Source organism: Tyto alba, unplaced genomic scaffold (assembly GCF_018691265.1).
Source record: "Tyto alba isolate M040663 unplaced genomic scaffold, T.alba_DEE_v4.0 Super-Scaffold_16, whole genome shotgun sequence".
NCBI classification, from domain to species: Eukaryota; Metazoa; Chordata; class Aves; order Strigiformes; family Tytonidae; genus Tyto; species Tyto alba.
Window position 1 is genome coordinate 31,344,944 of NW_024881278.1, and position 17,949 is coordinate 31,362,892.

At 42.7% G+C, this 17,949-nt stretch overlaps 1 protein-coding gene across 8 annotated transcripts in view; it reads right to left on the reverse strand.

Moving 5' to 3' along the window:
• The window catches only part of VIT (vitrin), a 56,557-nt gene extending 41,525 nt beyond the window's left edge, over positions 1–15,032 (reverse strand). For 7 of the 8 annotated variants that reach the window (XM_042789790.1, XM_033011073.2, XM_033011077.2 and 4 more), the window contains exon 1: positions 14,780–15,032. The gene's annotated coding sequence lies outside the window, so the exon portion shown is untranslated. Of the gene's footprint in view, positions 1–3,513; positions 3,605–14,779 lie in introns of those variants that run through there. The other variant, XM_033011072.2, reaches the window with a different exon arrangement.
• Between the last annotated feature and the right edge of the window lie 2,917 nt (positions 15,033–17,949).

Consider the following 17,949-nt stretch of genomic DNA (forward strand, 5'->3'; position numbering starts at 1 on the left):
TGTCCAAGATTTGCCTTCTGTCTCAGGAAACCAAGATCCCATTCCACATACTTATTTCTGAAGCTAGTGGCAGGAGAGGGCACGATGGGTACCGATATGCTCCGACAGCTAGTCAAGTTCATTCACTACTCTTCTAAGACACGGTCACAGTATCGTATTGTCTGCACATCAACTGCACCATGTAATCTCATAAAGAGAAGAGGAATGTAAGTCTGTTCGCTCCTGAAGGAAATTGTATAAAGTATCTTGCAATTGTGCCATCGTTTGTGAGCCAAATTACTGGTTTCTTTCCTTTTCTGAGGATGTGTATGCGTGTTTGTGTGCACGCGTACACACATGTACAAGCACCTTGAGATCAAGAGGACTCTGTCATAATATCTGGACAATTTTTTTTTTCTGGGTCTGCATATATGGTTCCTGAACCCTGCCATCCCTGAAGCTCTTGGCCAGGCTACAAGAACACAAACTTATCAGAGATAACCCCTCTCAGCTCCTCCTGAGTGACACCTCCTGTGCTGATTTTGCAGTTATCTGGTGATTGTTGAGGGAATATTGGATTGGGTGTTCAAAATGAATCTTAGTTATTAAAATACTACAAGATGCTCGAAAATTATCAAAGTAAAAAGTCTGAGAGGGAGAAAATATTTGTGCGTTGTACAGGAAAAAATCAAGGATCAAAATAAACTTGGTCTTAAAAAGAAACTGATTACTTACAAACAGAAAGATTTGTACTAAAATAAAAATTAGCTTGCTATCAAGGAAGAAAATACATGGAAAGTTAAAGGTGCAAATAATCAGGAAAAGCAAGATATCTGCCTCCTGGAAAAATGGCAGTCGCAGATTTCACATAACAATTTGTGTACTCAGAACCAGGGCTTCGGCTGCCCCAGGAAGAAATTTAGACTGACAAGGCAGATACAAGAAAGAGAGAGAGAAAAAAAAAAAAAATCTGCAATCTGTCTTATATACAACGTTTCCACATTTTTTGTTTTAATTACTCTTCTCTTTCAGGCAAGACACATGCTTCTTGAGTGAGGATTACCAAAATGGTACGCTAGACTAAGTTCAGACAGTTCTAGGCCTATATCATTTATAACCCTTTTTATGTGGACCAGCTGCACCTCTGATTTTTTTCTTCTGTGCTATGGTCAGAGAACTTGAAATGCCAGGACATACTGACAGTATCACTTCCTAACAGTACAATGTCTTTCCTTAATGATCTCCCTAAAGCAGTCCTCCTGCTAGGCTGCTAAAGCTGAAAGCAACAGAGGTTGATCAGAAGACACCAAACTGAATCCTGGGGGTGTGGAAAGTGGATCAACATGGTGACTGTGTCTGCAAAATGATGGACAGTGCAGTTGGGGTGACGTTAGATCATACAATCAATAGCAGCAAGAGCAATTATGTGTTAATATTCTGCTGTCACTGTCATTCACTGTGAAAAAACCCTGCCCATCTCCTGGAAGAAAAATCTATTTTAAGCACTTACTGCAGTGTATTTCCACTGTGAAGCGGCTAAAGGAAATAGTAACAAGCTGTAGAAGAGGGTTCAGAGGAACTTGGCTCAGATGCTTTTCTCTTCACAGGCATGTCTCAACCCATCACCACATCAGAGGTATCAAAAAATTGCCCCCCGGAATGAGTTCTCACTTCGGATCAATCTCAGAAAAGGAAGAAGCAGAATAAGAGTTGCAAGTAATTTGCAGAATCACCATGCACCATTAAAGACTATACTGGCACTGACTTAGGCTTTGGAAAAGGCATCTTAATATGAGCATTCCCAAAATCTGCAGCGAATAAATTCAGCATCGGCATCTTTATTTAGAGTCAAAGAGAGCTGTGAGAATTTGTCCTGACAGTATTTGGCTTGGTGCTGAGGTATTTTCATCTCCAGTTTAATTAGACTAGAAAAGGTCTGAGACGGTAAAGGATACGTGTAAAAGCTGGCTTCGAGGGTGGGTTGTTGTGTGCTTTGTGGGGAGAGTCCAATGCTACTTAACGTTTTCTGTCTCACAAAATGTATAACCACCTGTACCACCAGTGCTGTGCAAGACTTCTCACTGCTTTCTGAAGACCCTGCTGGTCCCCAAACCAAGGCCAGCCACCCCAGGAGCCATCCCAGCCCTCTTGGGTGCCACTACCCCAGGCTTGGCTGCAATTGCAATCTCTACTTGGTCTGCTGGTGGCATTGCTTTTCAAGGCAACAGAAAATGAGCATTTTTCCCTAAATTACTACTAATTTCCTGCAGAAAGAGGCCAAGAAATCTGAAAGGAGTTCATATGTAAGGCCTGTCAGGGGAAAATGAGTTCAGCAGACCCCTTAGCCTGCAATAACAGATATTCTATCAATAAAACATTTAACAGAAGCATTCAGACAAGGCTGTTACTTAACAGATTTGTTGTCATAGCTACACACAAAAGCATCTTATTGTGGACTCTGTACTTCTGCTGGTGCAGTTTATACTAATATCCTGATGGAAATAAATTATAATAGTAAAGAAACTTCTTTTTGCCACTATATTAATTTCTACATTAGGCACATGTATGCCAAGAAAAATGCATAGACATCCTGTGACAGAGCTCTGGTGGCTACTCTTAAGGGGGGTCCTGGACTTCAGACCTTGGGCTGTCACCTGGGGGAAAGTGCAGGAGGATTTACACTGCTGACCATTAAGTGTCCAGCTCAGGGGCTCCTAGCTTCCCACTGTGGGAAGTCTGTGTGCATTCTTTGTATTTGGGGCCTAGGGAGTCACCTGCTTTAAGCTATATGAGATCTCCTATGCTGTGCGCCAGCCCGGCATCCTCTACTTCAAACTGATAAAGGGAACAGCAGCTTGGAATAAAACAGTGGGGGTTTTTGTTTCTCTGGGAAGGAAAGGGAAAGCAGGGCTCCAGTCCATACATACGACAGGCTTTTTAGTCCGTGTAGATCCACTGGGAGGTTTGGGGATGTTTTATCTGTAGATCAAGAATAATACTTTGCTATTAAACACAAAGCTATGGTTCCTTTGTTCCTTTACCAACTGAATAGACCCCATTAAAACAAACCCAAAAGTTTCTACGTTGGCTTAGTTTTGCTGAGACTTCTCCTCATCAGATTTCCATTAATGCAGTATTTGCAGTCTCAGGCAGTATTGGTAACTAACGACCATTTACTATTAAATCTCATAAACTGTATGCTGGATCTTTGTTTATCAAAATACATTTTCCCAACTGTATCCTTCAGACTGCCATAACAGAAGTTAGCCTCATGCCAGGAAAGCAGTTAAGTATACACATTACATTAAGACATGCTTAAATCCCAGCTAAGTCAAGTACAAATGTGGCAAGAAGCACTTCTGTCAGTATTTCCCAGTGCAGATCCTATTTTACCTTTTAAAATAAAATATCTATTTGAAAGTATGTTGATTACTTTTCCCCTACCACAAATACTTGAAAAAGCCTGAATGTTATGAAAGAGACAGAGTTAGCAAACTGTTATTTCTGCATATAAAATAAGATTTTTATACTGACCTTTTATTAGCAGCTTGACTTTTATAAAGATCTGAGAGAGCTGCTACATGCTACAAACAAACAGATGGTTTAAATCCGTATAAATTGTTACTGTATGGCAAACTATGACATTTTCTGATGGAAGTGTAGGTTTTAAGTCCTTGATTTTTGGTGTCAGGCACTGCTGCCTGTTCCACGTGCAAACCGAAATTCTTTGCTGGTGCCACGTGCTTTGTGTCTGCAGGAGTAAGCAGTTTATTTCCTGTAATCTCTTGTGCTGCAGAAATTAATTTCTGTACTCTCTTTGTACCACAATAGTGTATGTTATTGTTCGCCTTGTCAAGGGGTTGTAATATCGCAGCAGCACTAGCACCATAAAAAAACAGAAGTGGACTTTGTTTGAAAGCTATCTGAGCAAGTAGCGTGGAGTTAGCAACATGATGTCTACGCACTGTGGGTTGAGTTAACTATGTGCCCTTTATGGGAAAATCAAGTGGGCTTGGTGTAAATATGAGTAAATTGGTTTGGATAAACAAGAGCTGATCATCATCTTCTAGAATAGAACATTTTAGATTTCGTTTTTGTTTCTTTTGTCTCTTTTTAAAAAATTGTTTAACCCCTTCTTTGCTTTGTGCTTATACTCTGTCCCCGTGGTATTATACCTTGCTCATGCATACAACAGCTGTTCATTTTGGTGTACATTAGGTATTATGGCTAAGAACTGTCACACGCAATTTAGTTTCACCCCCATCTTGTCAGAGGGAAGGAATGATGTACCCTCACTGCACTGTGTTGTTCTGAAAGTCTACATAAAAAAAAAAAAAAAAAAAAAAAAAAAAATCCAAGTGGCTATTTGTTTTAAAAAGGCAGGTAGTAAGTTCTGCTAAGCCTGAAAAGATGAGTTGATAACTATATTTCATTTCAGAGGCTTAGATTGCCCTGTAGGTATCCCAGGCCAGGTCACAAAAAGTAAGATCCAAGGTGCTATTTTTCAAAGGTGAGCTTGTTTGCATGGGATGCCAGACTTTTTGAGTGGTCTGAAATAGAATATATGCATCCAGGAATTAAAAAATATCACAGACCTCATCACCTTCTTCTATAGAAAAGGTGAGGGAATACTCACTTGTTTTCTTTCATATATGAAGGAAATTACAAGGGGCTTGCTATAATTGAAGCAAGAGAAAGCTAATATCTGTACTAGCACCATCTGCAAAGACACGACAAGATATACTGTACCATATCAAAAGAAGAAAAGAAATTAATTGCCCACATTGTTTGTGGGAAGTGTCAATAAGAAATTCAATGTTTCCTGTACCATGTGCATTCTTCAACCTTCTTCAGCCTTCAGAGAAGCCTGTTTTGTGGTTGCAAGCCCCACATCTTGGCCAGACAGCTGGAGGCAGCTAGAACTAGAACTGAGAACCCAAAAATTCTTCCTGGAGGTGGTGCTGAGCTTCAGGGCACCACGGTGCACTCTGCTTGATTATCTAACACATCAGAAAGAGCTGACAAGGAGATGCAGGCTTTTATGGCTGCAGGTCTTTCCCTTGTGGTGGAGGAGTTGTAAGAAATATCGGATGTTGCACATCAGACAACTGTGTGTTTAATAAAATAAACAACCAAACCACTGTTGACAGAGTTTCTGAGCCTGTGGCCAGCTTGTGCATTTGCCTTAGAGTCTTTGCATTAACATACACAACTAGCAGTAGGATTACAGTCAGAGCTATTAATTTTGAATAATTTCCTTTACCACCTGAACAGCAGCTACAGAGTGTTTGCCAGCTGCTTTCTGTGGCCACACAAATCCCGCACCCGGTCAGCAGTGGTCCTCCACCCCCAAGGTAGTGACCCCTTTGGCAGCGGGGGGATGGCTGCTGCAGTTTTTCCTTGCTTTAGGCCTTTTGCTTCAGTGTGAGGGCTTGGACACTGCTCCATTTCTGGTTCATATGCCGGTTTATACCATGCTGCTACAGAGAGGTAGCTGTTGGCCCCGTTTCTCAAAGAAGTTCAGCTGGCTGGCTTGGCTTACTGGTGTCAGTGTGTGGTAACTTCAGGCACCAGCCTGCTGGGTGGTTGGTGATCTGCCTAAAATGAGTGTATGCCTATTGCCCCTAACAAACGAAACATGGAAATTTTCCCTGTGTAGCCTGAAAGACCCTGGCTACCCGCTCACAACAGTGTTAGCTCAGAGGTGGTCAGAGGTTGTAGCCTCTTCTTGGAGAAGCCTCAAGAGTTCAAAATGACTCTGGAGGGAGCACAGGCCCCACCTCTTGCAGGGCCTCTATGAATTGATTGAAGAGATTCTTTTGAGGGAGAGGGTGTGTCCTGGTTTAGGCTGGAATCCAGTTAATGTTTCTTTCTGGTAACTAGAATAGTGCTGTGTTTTGGATTCAGCATGGGGTTTGGTATGGGAAGCATGCTGATAGCACACTGATGCTTTCAGCTGCTGCTGGGATTTCAAGGACTCTCCGACTCCCCGTGTCCTGCCCGTGCGCAAGGGCACAGGGAGCAGGGGGGGAACACAGCCAGAGCACCAGACCCAAACTGGCCAGTGAAATATTCCATATCATGGAACGTCATGCTCACTATATAGAGGAGGGATGGTGGGGAAGGAGCTCTCTCTCTCTCTCTCTCACTTCTGGGATTGCGACTGTGGGATCTTGGTATCTCGGGGTCGCTGGCCGGGAACGGGCTGGGTATTGGTCAGCGGGTGGTGAGCAATTGCATTGTGCATTGCCTGTTTATATTTTCTATTGCTGTCATTGTTTTCATTTTATTACCATTATTAAACCATTTCTATCTCAACCTGCGAGTCTCCCTTTACCCCTCCGATTCCCTCCCCCATTCCCAGGTTGAGGGGGGAGGGTGGGTGAGCGGCTGTGGGGTGGTTGGCTGCCGACCAGGCTCAAACCATGATGGGGTGCCATCCCCAAGGGTACCAAGGATGCCTGGGCATGTTCTCCCCTCTCTACTGAAACTAGACCACTGTGTGTCTGGGATCCTAAGAGCTGTGAAGATGCCCATGGAGCCTTGCTGCAGCCCCGTGGTTTGGACATTCAGATGGAGGAGAGGATGTAGGGCCCTGGGGTCTTTCCTCTCCCTGGACTCTACTTTTTGTGCAGTAGTGAGCTACTGTGAAACACATGTTCCTTCTAGGAACAAAGCCAGAGACTCTGGCTCTGCTCTGCTTCCAGGCAAGCAGCAAGTCAGGCCCCTTCTCACTTTCTTTCTGACCCCACGTTTGACATTCCTGGTTGCACAGGGGTCCAGCTTCATCATTGGAAGGTATCCCAATCTTTTGTGCCCTGGAGTCTGATGATGGGGCACTTCTTTGGTGATGAAGGAAATATGACTTCAAACTTTCTGAGGCCATGGAGAGCCCTGATACAGTTATCCCTAATTAAAGGTTCTCAACACTTGCTTCTTATTACAAAAGCTTTGATTGTTGTGGCTTCCACATCATGTTTTAAATGCTGCCTGCTCTGCTCCATGAGGTCCTTGACTCAGAATAGGGCTAGTGGAACTGCTGGTAGCCTGTACCTCTTATGGGGTACCTGTCAAGTCCCTGAAGCGAGCTATGGATGTATTCAGAGGTCTAAATTCTACCTAAGTTCTTTGGACACAGGAGTCATTTTTTTCAGAGCTGTTTTAAGAAACATTTATATGTAGATTTGCAAGAAGAATTTAGTCCAGAATAGTTCAGGTAGGTATAATGAAGAGATGCTATACCCAGCAATTTAGAGCCAAATAAATACACCCAAGCAGTCCTGCACTACTCATTTTGTGTTCATGCAATAGCCTGAAATTAAACCAACGTAAGGTGAAATTAAACCAACGTAAGGGTGAAGTAACATTGGTGAATGATTTCTCTACTTTCCACAGAGCTCTTTCAGGAAAAGGTAATTTATTTAAAACTACAGTGTGATTTAACTTGCCAGACCTTTCTCAGAGCCTAAATAAAACTGCAATGATTATACTTTTTCATCTGTCTCAGCAAGATAACCGTCAATTATGATGGTCTGACCTGCCTCTTCCAGCAAAGGAAGAGATACATTTAGAATACGTCACTCACTCACAGAGAAAATATAATTTGCACTATCCAGATGATGATTTCTGTGAGGATCATTACACTGTACTTTCCTGATTTCTATTAATGTATTATGAATATATATATATGTATATTTTTAAATTTTGATGTGCAGCTTTTATGGCTCATTGGGAATCGCTGTTAGCTCAAGCCTATGAATCCCTGCCCAGACAACGCCCTCCCTCCATCCTTCTCCCCACCACAGCTTTTGTCTGCTCATGTATCAGCTCCTCTTGCTCCCAGGCTCGAGTCCATGCTCCCTCTGTCCACTGAAGCTTGCTCACTGTTGCAGAGAACTTCTTTCCCTTTTCTATTTTAATTACTTCTGCTTAGCATCAGTCAGACTCAAGCCAGGTATGACCAATCCCTGGCACTGACATTTCCCCAAGAAACTGAGGGCAAAGGGAAGTACCTGCAATTCATCAGTTCCTGAGGGCTGTGCTAGCTTTGTGGCATGAGATTCATGGCAACATTTTTCACTTTTTAGAAAATGCACCATTTTCTATTCCCAAAAAATGGTTTTAACAAGTCAAACTGACTTTTAAAAATGTGATACGTGGTTTCTCAGATCAGATGCACAATGAAAAGAGCACTGACTAACCATGCTATTGTGCTGCCTGCGAACTAAGAGTTATTGTAGTGTGTCAGAATTCCCCTGAAGGTACATAATTGGTCTGAAAGTGAAGAATTCATGTTAAAAGCACTGAGGAAACTGCACATCACCCTGAGGATGGTTTCTGGAATTTCTGTAGCATGTTCAAACAAAACTTGACACCTTTTTTTTTGGTAGAAACTTAGAAGTAGAAATTTAGAGAAACTTTAGGATGTTTATGCTCTGCTTATTAAAGCTACATGTATCTCTTTACTACAAAAATGGGTTACATGTCTAGATTAAAAGAAAACCCGATCCTTAAGCATGCTAGTAAATTTATACAACATCTCTCAGAAAACCTTTATCAAGGCACCATCTCCTGCAGTCAATATGGTTACTGACACCTCATGCCAAAGCCATGGACTGGTTGGATAAGGATTCAGAAAATATATGTAATTAAAAAAAAAAAAAATCTATAACTACCCTGTCACGGGGCTCTGGTTTGAAATAAGGTACTAAGTGGTTTCTATTTTTAATGACTGCAGAAGACATCTTGGGACTCCATGCTGCTTTGGGGATGAAAGGGAGCTGTGGATTTGCACGGGTGCCAGCATTATAAATGAGGCTATTATGGGTAGTGCTGGGTTTCTGAAGACATGCTGTTGGTGGAGGTGCTGGTGAGGGACGTTACATAGCATGGGCCAAGCTGTGCAGCCTTATGGCATGTGTGTTGGCAGCCCCTGGCAACTGGCAGGAGTGGGCTCTCTACATATGGGTCATGCAGACAACGTGATAGATGCCTGTGCTTCTAAAACTACATCCCTCAGTATTTGAGTGCCCTGGAGAGGGCTCGAAGAGCTAGAAAACATAGTGGCAGAGAAAGTGGCTTCCAGAGCCCAGTCCTGGATACTGTGACAGTGTAGGTGCACCCAGAAATTATTGAGAAATGTGTCTCAGGACCAGGCTGACACTGATTTACTGATTTTGCATATTAGAAGCTTTTAAAACCTGCTGTTTTGGCATAGAGATGAATCACAGGATTTTGCTTCTGAGAGGCCAGGATCAAAAAGGAAAACTGTGCTTAACACATGGACTGGGAGCAGGCACTTGTAATTGACGTTCTTTTCTTTTTAAAACAAAACTAAGCCTGCAGACCTCAATATTGCATAATCAACTCCCATGGTCAGGAAATTTGTTCTGAACTTTGGCTTTAGGAGATTACCCTATGAGCTTCTTCTACTTCAAATCTGATTCTTGCTTAACTTGTGTATTTTTTTCTACACACAGATTTCACCACTGAGAATAGAAGATGTAGACCATGGAAACCTGAGACTTTACAGCCCAAATTACCATGTAATTTGTGATGAAGTTTGGTAACATCATTCACTCCAAAGCAGGGTGAAAGAAGACTTGTCTGGCTTGTGTGATGCCTGTATTTGACCTTGTGAGCAGTCTGATTTGCACCAAGTTGTTCCATTGCAACTAGTCTAAACTTCTCTAACCCTTCCCCTCCCTCAATTGGACATTCCTTCCCATTTAGCCTCACTTCCAAACAGTCTCTCTTTCTTCATATGCTTCATGGCCAAAAACTTCTTCCACCAAGGCCAGGAGAACAAAACGCTGGAGGACTGCAGCTGCATTGCAAGAGAGGTGAGAAAGGTGGGCTCCCACCAAGGTGATCAGGATGGGTCCCATCACCCTCAGCTAGCTGGCAGCTGTGAAAACCCCCCGGAGTCACAGAGCTGTTACCCTTTCGTAACTCTGACTCACTGAAGGTGACCAGGGCCAGGATACACACAGCTGCTGCCAGCTTTCCTCTATGTCTCACCTTTGCTCTACGGACTCAAGGGTAAACTATGTGTTTGGGGAAAATAAAAAGAATGGAGCCTTCTGAATCCCTAAAGGAACCTGGCAGGGAGATTGAGGGGCACAGACGGCCACATCCAAACTTCCCTGTAAACAAGTGATTTTGGAGAAGTAAAAATTTCCACAGTTTTATGTACAAGCCTGAAGGCGCTGGAAATCCCTAACTCATCCTGGTGGGGACATTAAAGGACTGCATGAAGCTACACAAAATCATTCAGAATTTCCCCAGAAATTTTGGCGCATGTAAAACTGTCACTTGGCAATTATGCGCTTTTTTTCATATGAAACCAGCTGCCAGATGAGAGTCTGTTGGCTGCTGTATTACTTGTGTTACATTTACAAAGCTATTTTATAAGGTGAAAGGCTGAAAAGCAGTTTGCAAACTCTAATTGATCTTGAAAGTATTTTTTATATCTGTGTCTATGGGATGTCCTGTAGAATGAGACACATTAAGTGTAACTGACAAATCATGTTCTTAATGTGCCACTGACCTCTTAATGCACTCTGAAGCTCTGGAGATAAAGCAAAGGTAGGACGGACTTAATAAGTGCTAAAAAGCCAGTTCAGTCATGACGGTAAGACTTGTCACCTTAAGAACTGATTAAACCTAGATGATTTGAATGAAGCAGAGATGGTTATAAATACTCTTCTGAATGCAAATGTGTTTCCAGTTCTGGATTTGAGCTATAGATTTGGGCGCTCTGCTTCAAAAGGGAAAGCAAAAGCTGCAGATTGTGTTATTTTTTGTAATTAAAATACATTTTTTGGGGGAAATATTGGTGATTCCATCATTGGGTAATTTTCTTTCTGATCAAGACTTTTTTTTTTTTTTTTTTTTTTTTTTCCAGGGCTCATTTGCTGAAAAATGAGCCTGGCCCAGGGCGACTCAACCACGTCCTGCTGCAGAGGAGAGCAGAGATGCCAGCTCAGAGAAGGTGGCAAGGGAGGTGAGGGTGAGCTGGCTGCAGAAGGAGGGAGTGGGTTCTGCTCTGCTGCTGGCAAGGCACCCGCAGAGGGTGTGGGAGCAGCCCTCAGACACCACTAAATGTACAGCTGCCCCAGCACAGAGTTTGGTCCAAAGCGTTTGCAGAGCCCAGAGCAAATACTCGGGTAGCTAAACCATGAGTGTCATGCTGTCAGGGCTGCCCAGTTCTGATACCTCCCAGTGTTTGCAAGGGTCAGATATATCCACACAGGCTGCAATCTCAGATGGCCAGTATAGCTACCCCACAGATGCCTTAGGAGCCTACATAGTTTCAGTAGATCCCTGACTTGTCCGTGGGCCACAGCACTGGAAGAAAAGCTCATCAGTAATACGTGCTCCTGTTTTATCTGCAGCAAGTCCCTTCACATCCCACCCTTTGCAGCAGCTTGTTTTCTGCAGGGCATTATCAGGAGTCAATAAAAAGTGATCTTGCTGCTCCCTGCTCCCCTCCATAGCGCTGGCGGCAGTGCCCGAAGCCCCTTCGGGTCGGGGGCTTAAAGAGTTCACAAGGGCAATGCAGGCTGTTGTGAGCCAGACAGTCAGAGTTTAATTCACTAATAGAGATACAAGCTAAACAGCCACAGATTTTCTGGGCACTTCTGTGCCTCTCCGAGCCTCTTCTGTGGCAGGGGGAGGCTGCGCTGCCTGCGAAGCATTCACCCAACTTTTCCAAGTGTGAAATGTGCAGCAAATAAAGGAACCAGGAGGCAAAAGAATGACAGCTGCTCTAGGACTGTTAGAGAGGCTCTTTTACAGGCGAATGAACCGTCAATTTGTAGTAAGACATTGTTTTCTAAACATAGCATAAAAACTGTTATCTTGCCTGGCTGGTCATTAGAAGAGAGATAATTATAGTCTCTGTGCGACAGCCGGGCCCAGAACAGGGGCTGCATTGTCCCAGGTCCCAGCTGAGCTCTAGCACAGGCACCCCAGCCCAGCGGTGGGACAAGGGGGTCCTTGTGCCCCGGCAAGTTCAAAAGAGGAATTGAAGTGCTCTAAGTAGGTGTTAAGCACCTATTTCTCTCTCTGGCCTTAAAAACTGCTCCACAGGAGAAAGATGAGGAGGGCAGACCTGTGACTGCTGTAGCTGCATCCTCCCTGACTTTATGTACAACACATACTAGGACTATTACTTTTCTCTCCTTAAAAACCAAAATCAAACCCTTTAGTTTTGCACGTTAGTTTTGTTTTGTTCTGTGTTTCTGTTTTCCAACACTGATCCATGGGACCTGTATGATGGGTGGGATTTCAGAAGCAAGGACATATCTGTTCAGCCCCGAACGGGAGGTCTAAACCTCAGCTGATGCTGCAGCAAGCTGGAGGAGTCCTGGTGGACTCAGTTTCAGGGGGCCAGAACATCCCCCAGGGCTGTCAGGAAATCCTGGATTATTGCTTTTCACCACCCACCCAGAGAAGGTGGTGCCTCCCCATCCCCTTGCAATGGGGCAACACGCACCTTCCTGCTCTGGCCCCGGCCCATGCCAGTCCCTCTGTGCAGGGAGCTCATGTCTATGAGTGCCACAGCATTTCTTTCTATGGATTTAGCCTCCAGACATTGGAGGAGGAATACAGCAGTAGCTGCAGGTAGTAAACTGAGATATCACTTTTATTGCTCATTTCCACCAGGTGCCCTAGATGACTTACCTATCATCATTTAGGAGACTTCTGGTAAAACGGAGAATTGAACATGTGTGTCCTGAGCTTCGGCTTAACATGTAAAGCCACTGGGCAGTATTTTCTGTCTAGAGCTTTATTTATGGCTCAGAGGTGAAAAGGAAAAAAGTTAAAAACTCTCCAGGCAGACCAGGTACAGTCAAGGCTTTGCTGCCACTGTTATGTAAACTTTAGGTTTATTTTTAGCAATGTTTTCTAAAGAGCAATAACCAGAAATAATAAATAATTCTGTTGTTTCACATGCGGTAATTAGCCTCTTTTCCCAGCTTATGTGTTCACACTGTGGCTCAGACAGCCACCTTTTAAATATATTCCAATTAATCAAGTTTGACAAAAGGGAGTGTAAAAATTAATTTTCTCCTACTTCTGTGAAAGTAAATAGCTGGGTGAAGAGGGAACACCTTTTTCATGTGTCCACTAAAGGAAAGACTTTGGTAGGATCTCATTATTATTAGGCACAAGAGAATCCACATGCGGTATCATCTTTCTTACATCCCCAGTGTGAGGAAACCTGGTTTAGTTAGTAAAGCTTCTTGGTTTAAACAGCCAGTGGTAAGTCACATGTAAGAACAGTACTAGGGAAAGAAGTGTATTACATAAAGTAGCGAGCAAGTTAAGAACATAACATTCCTACTGCAGGTGGAAACACAAAGCAATATTCAATTATATTGGCAGGATGGTCAAGGTTTCTTTTTTAAAAAAATATTTCTTGTGTTTTGAATAACATAAATACAGGAAGTCTCTTCTGTCATCCCAGTGAGAACAACCCCAGCAACACAAGGGATTAGATAAAATATACAAGCAGAATAAGTCTCTTTAAAATAAGATGCTAATTTAATATTGAAAAGTAATGTGCATGTGCAATGCATTTATTTTTGCTTGAGCTCTCTTTGCATCTCTGAAAAAGACCAGTCTTACAGCCATGACTTTCATTCAAGTGACGAACTGAAAAAAGTCTGAAGAACATGGTACTACAGATCCAGAAGAATATAGATATTCTCTGAGCATACTCAAATGCAAGGTGTTTTTAACTTTAGGATGTATATGATAAAGCACAAGCTATTAATATATATGACTCCATTTCTGTTCTCAGTCAAATGTATTTTTAAAGCTATCTAAACCACTTTTTCTCTATGAGTGCTTGCTTGGTTTTGGTATTTTATTTAAATTTTGGAGAGGTTAGAGGAGAAGGTGTGTACTCCAAGGAAGATCTGCCTCTCTAATCTGTAATTCTTTTTTTGCTCTGGATGTAGCGTACTTCACATAAACTCTAGGAACAAAATATTAACTAGGGTTGAAAGTTTGCTTGGGGCATTTGGTTCATGTTCATACTAGTCTGAGAGAACTCACATTTTGAAGAGACTTATCGAGACTCTAATCTCTCCGCAGAGAGCTGAACGGCTGTGGCAGGCTTGACAATGCTATTCATTTTTGGAACCTCACCAGCAAAACAAGCACTCAGCACAAAAGGATATATAGCGTCTGGCTACTGTAGTGTTCATACATCTATATCCATCTAGCAAGGGAGTTCACACCATATAAATACATATCACTGGAATAATACCATCTTCCATTCTGTATCTTGGAGATTAGTGTTCCCTGGTGTCAGGTAGTGCTAATTAATGCTACAACACACACCTTCCTATTGATCAAAGAGACAAAGTCTTGAAAGCAAAGCTGTTTTAAACCTAGGGAACAAGTTGCATTACCTATTACACACTATTTGAACAGTAAGCATATACATGTCTATTGGTGTGTGACTAATATACACCATTCTTTATCAAATAGTTAAGTGCTTGCTGTTCAGGCAGTGAGTATATGTGTCCACTTTAACAGTAGGGGTTTAATGCTTTTCTAAATACTTAATGAAGTATATATAATTTAAAGTACAATTTAATTCTACACCCATGTCTTCATCTTCTTATGTCTTTGATCTTATGCACACAGCTGGAATGCTAAACAAAAAATTATGTCCATACAGTTTGTTAGCAGTGAAAATATTTAACTATTATCAACAGTCACAAAAGCAACTCCCTCCTCTCCCCCATAAATAAATATAGCAGAGAAATTACATCAGAATTACCTTGCTTGAGGTGTGCAACTTTTTATTCCTTTTCTCCACACAGTATGAAAGTGTTATTTTTTCCAAGCTTTTCTGTACCCCAAACTCCAGCCAACATTATTCTACAGAAGGAGAGGCAGGCAGCAGAGGGAGGCCTGGACACCTTTTTTTCTTTCAGAGGAGCTAATCAAACATTCCCATCAAGCTCCCAGCTCTGTGAAAGGCACATTGCTCTCCCTCCCTCTGCTCCTCTCTCCCTCTGTCTCTCCCTCTCCCTCCCGCACACACAGACGTACAGAGCTCCTTACATTCATTTAGCAGCTGAATTAGGCGGTCCTACTTTAAATATATGTTCCCTCCCACATATTTTTGGTAGGGATCTCTATGCTCCTTTTGCACTAGCCTGTCAGATTTGTCAAGTTTTATTCTTTTGGGAAGCAAAGCTTTACTTGACTGGTGTTTTGGCTGACTTTTTTTCAGTCTCCCCATGCAGTTCAGCATGGCAGTGAAAGGACTACAACTAACAGCTGGGAGTAAACTACACAGCTCTAGAGACTATAAATACCAGATTAATTAGGTGTAAGTCATATTTAAAGAGGAAAAATAGCTTTTAAAGAGACAGGCTACGATGCCTTTTCTCATGTGAATAGCATCGTATTCCCTCAACAGTTTCCCTGAAGTCGGAGGATTAGTGACAGAGCAAGTCTGTGAGTGTGGGCACGGAGAGGCAGAAGTATGACACGAGGGTTAGCATGGGCTTCTTTCTGATGAAGCTGGGTGCAAGAGTTTAATAAAATGCTCTCAGAGACTTCTAAACTGGCAGTCATTAAGTGTGATCTGGCCAAATGAGATACACAAAATGTCTTTTTTTTTTTTTTTTTTTTAAAGTATCTGTACACAGATCTCCTAAAATTCTTGGGTAACTCTAAGCAGAAAATTTTATTGAGACTGTCAGGATCACAACATTTACAAGATTATCACAAAGAGAGCTGTTATCGTATTCCAGGATGCTGGAATGCAAACTATAATCTGCAATTCCACCTAGGTGTTCAGAAGTATACAGATGACATACATGAGTGAACATACACTGTTTTATCTCAGATCTTTATTGGTGAAAGAAAATTTAGTATAAATATAGGAGATAGAGTTTGAGAGACACATTGGAAAAACACATAGTTCCTGCCTGGTTTAAGGGAAAGTGATTACCTGTTATTTGTGAATTTTTACTCTAGTACTTATGGAAACTGTATAACAGCTCAGCATATTGATAAACAGTACAATATCAAAAGTTTATCGAGAAGTCTCAACTGTGTTACTAAGACATAATGATCCATAATTCATTTGATTCTCTTAATACAGAAGTTCAGGCTTGCCATGGTGATCCCTAGTGAGGCAGAATGCAGTGGACTGGCAGAAAGCCTCTCCAGACAGCAAATCTGTTAGCAGATCTACCTTGAAGATCTACTGGAAAAAAAAAAAAAAACAAACCCAAAACCCAAAGTCTTACTAATTCAAGGTAACATTTTCAGAATATCATCATCCTTTTCATAAGGCTCTGTGAGGTTTATTTATCAGATATTCATGGGGAAAAGGACTGTGACCTTAGGACTGGAAGTTTAAAGGTATATAGGTGCTAGAGGCCGAACATCTAAATATTGGCATTTTGCAGCTAAGTGGCTATATGTCATTTTATGTGCTAGTGGAAGGCTGAAGTCCTCATGACAACTCCTTACCTTCTGATGCTAATGCAAATACAGATTTTGGCATACAGACCTTCACTGGTATTTATCCACCTGTTTTCCACTCAGGTAGATTATTTCAGAAATCCATGGGCATCTACGTACATCCTGAGTTGCCTGTATGACTTGAAAGTCTCAGGTCAGTGGGGTATCAAAGAAGCCTCTTGATCTCAAACCAGTGTGAGCAAAGTACTCAAGAGTGAGCTTCTGGCAAACCAAGATGTGGTCGGATGGCAAAGGCTCAGGCTGTGCCTGCGGAGCACGTGGCAGGACTGCATAGAGATAGCCGGGATAGCGCTGAGCGATGGAGATGAGATGTCAGAAGCAGCAGATGATCAGGATAACCAGCACAGGCAAAAAGACCTCCTAAAGTTCAGCTTCTGGTAGCCGCATCAGCTCATTGAAGGGTGTAGCTGTTGGCATGTGGAACGTGGTCGGCAAGGTGTCAAAGCAACAGCAGCAACGCCTACGCCGAGGTCATACTTCATTGTCGCTGCCACAGGGTGGTAATTTTACAAAAAGAAACAGCTGATATATCCATTTCTCATTTTCCATGGATGGATTATCTAATCTGTAGGTAAATCAAGGGCAAAGAGCCAGCGTGGACCTGTCAGGACTTAGCTCAGCTGCCACGGTGTGTGAACACAGCTCCACTGCTTCCAGAAGCCCAGCAGTGGTGCAGCCCTGTCCACGCTGCATCCACCTGAACTCTCCCAGCCTGGTTGGCTCCGCTCGGGGCCAAGGGCGCTGCCAGCTGGCTGGCACATTTCTGCACCACTGCCTGTGATCTAACCCGGCATCCTGGGAATGAGCATCCCGGGAACCGCGGAGAAGAAACACTGAGTGAGCAGAAAAAGAAAAACTATCTAGGTTTGGCATTATCCAGGGTATTCAGCCTCTCATTATCGTGTGTAATGGAGAGGTAAAGAGTATCTAAACAAAACACTGAGGAGGGCACTGTCTGTCTCTTTTTATCACAACATTTCTGAGTCCTGCTGCCTGTGCTGTTTCCTGACAGAAGCAATTTCCAGCCACCCAAGACCTGGCAACGCGAAGTGTAGGAGCAAGAGGTGAGCCACGTTGTGTGGTTCCACTTCGGTGCTGGGATGTGCCAGAGGCAAAGATCTGTTTGCAGGAGAGGTGACTGTGCAGTCAGGAAGCCACTAGTTTGAAGACAATACGTATTGAACACGATTGTCTAGGGGATGGACAAATGCTCCGTATCTGTATGTGTTCATGTCTCCCACCATTGCTTCTAGTCAGGGGCCTCCCCTTGAGTTTTCTGCTGACTGGTAATACTGTTTGTGGTGGTAGTTTTTAAGTTTTACTATACTGTATTTTCATTTGCTTGTTAGTTAAAGTAGGAATTAGCAGGATCCATTGAAAATATTACTAAATGAATGAATGTACGCTTAGGGCAGGTGACAAATTTCAGGGGAGATAGTCTTTACT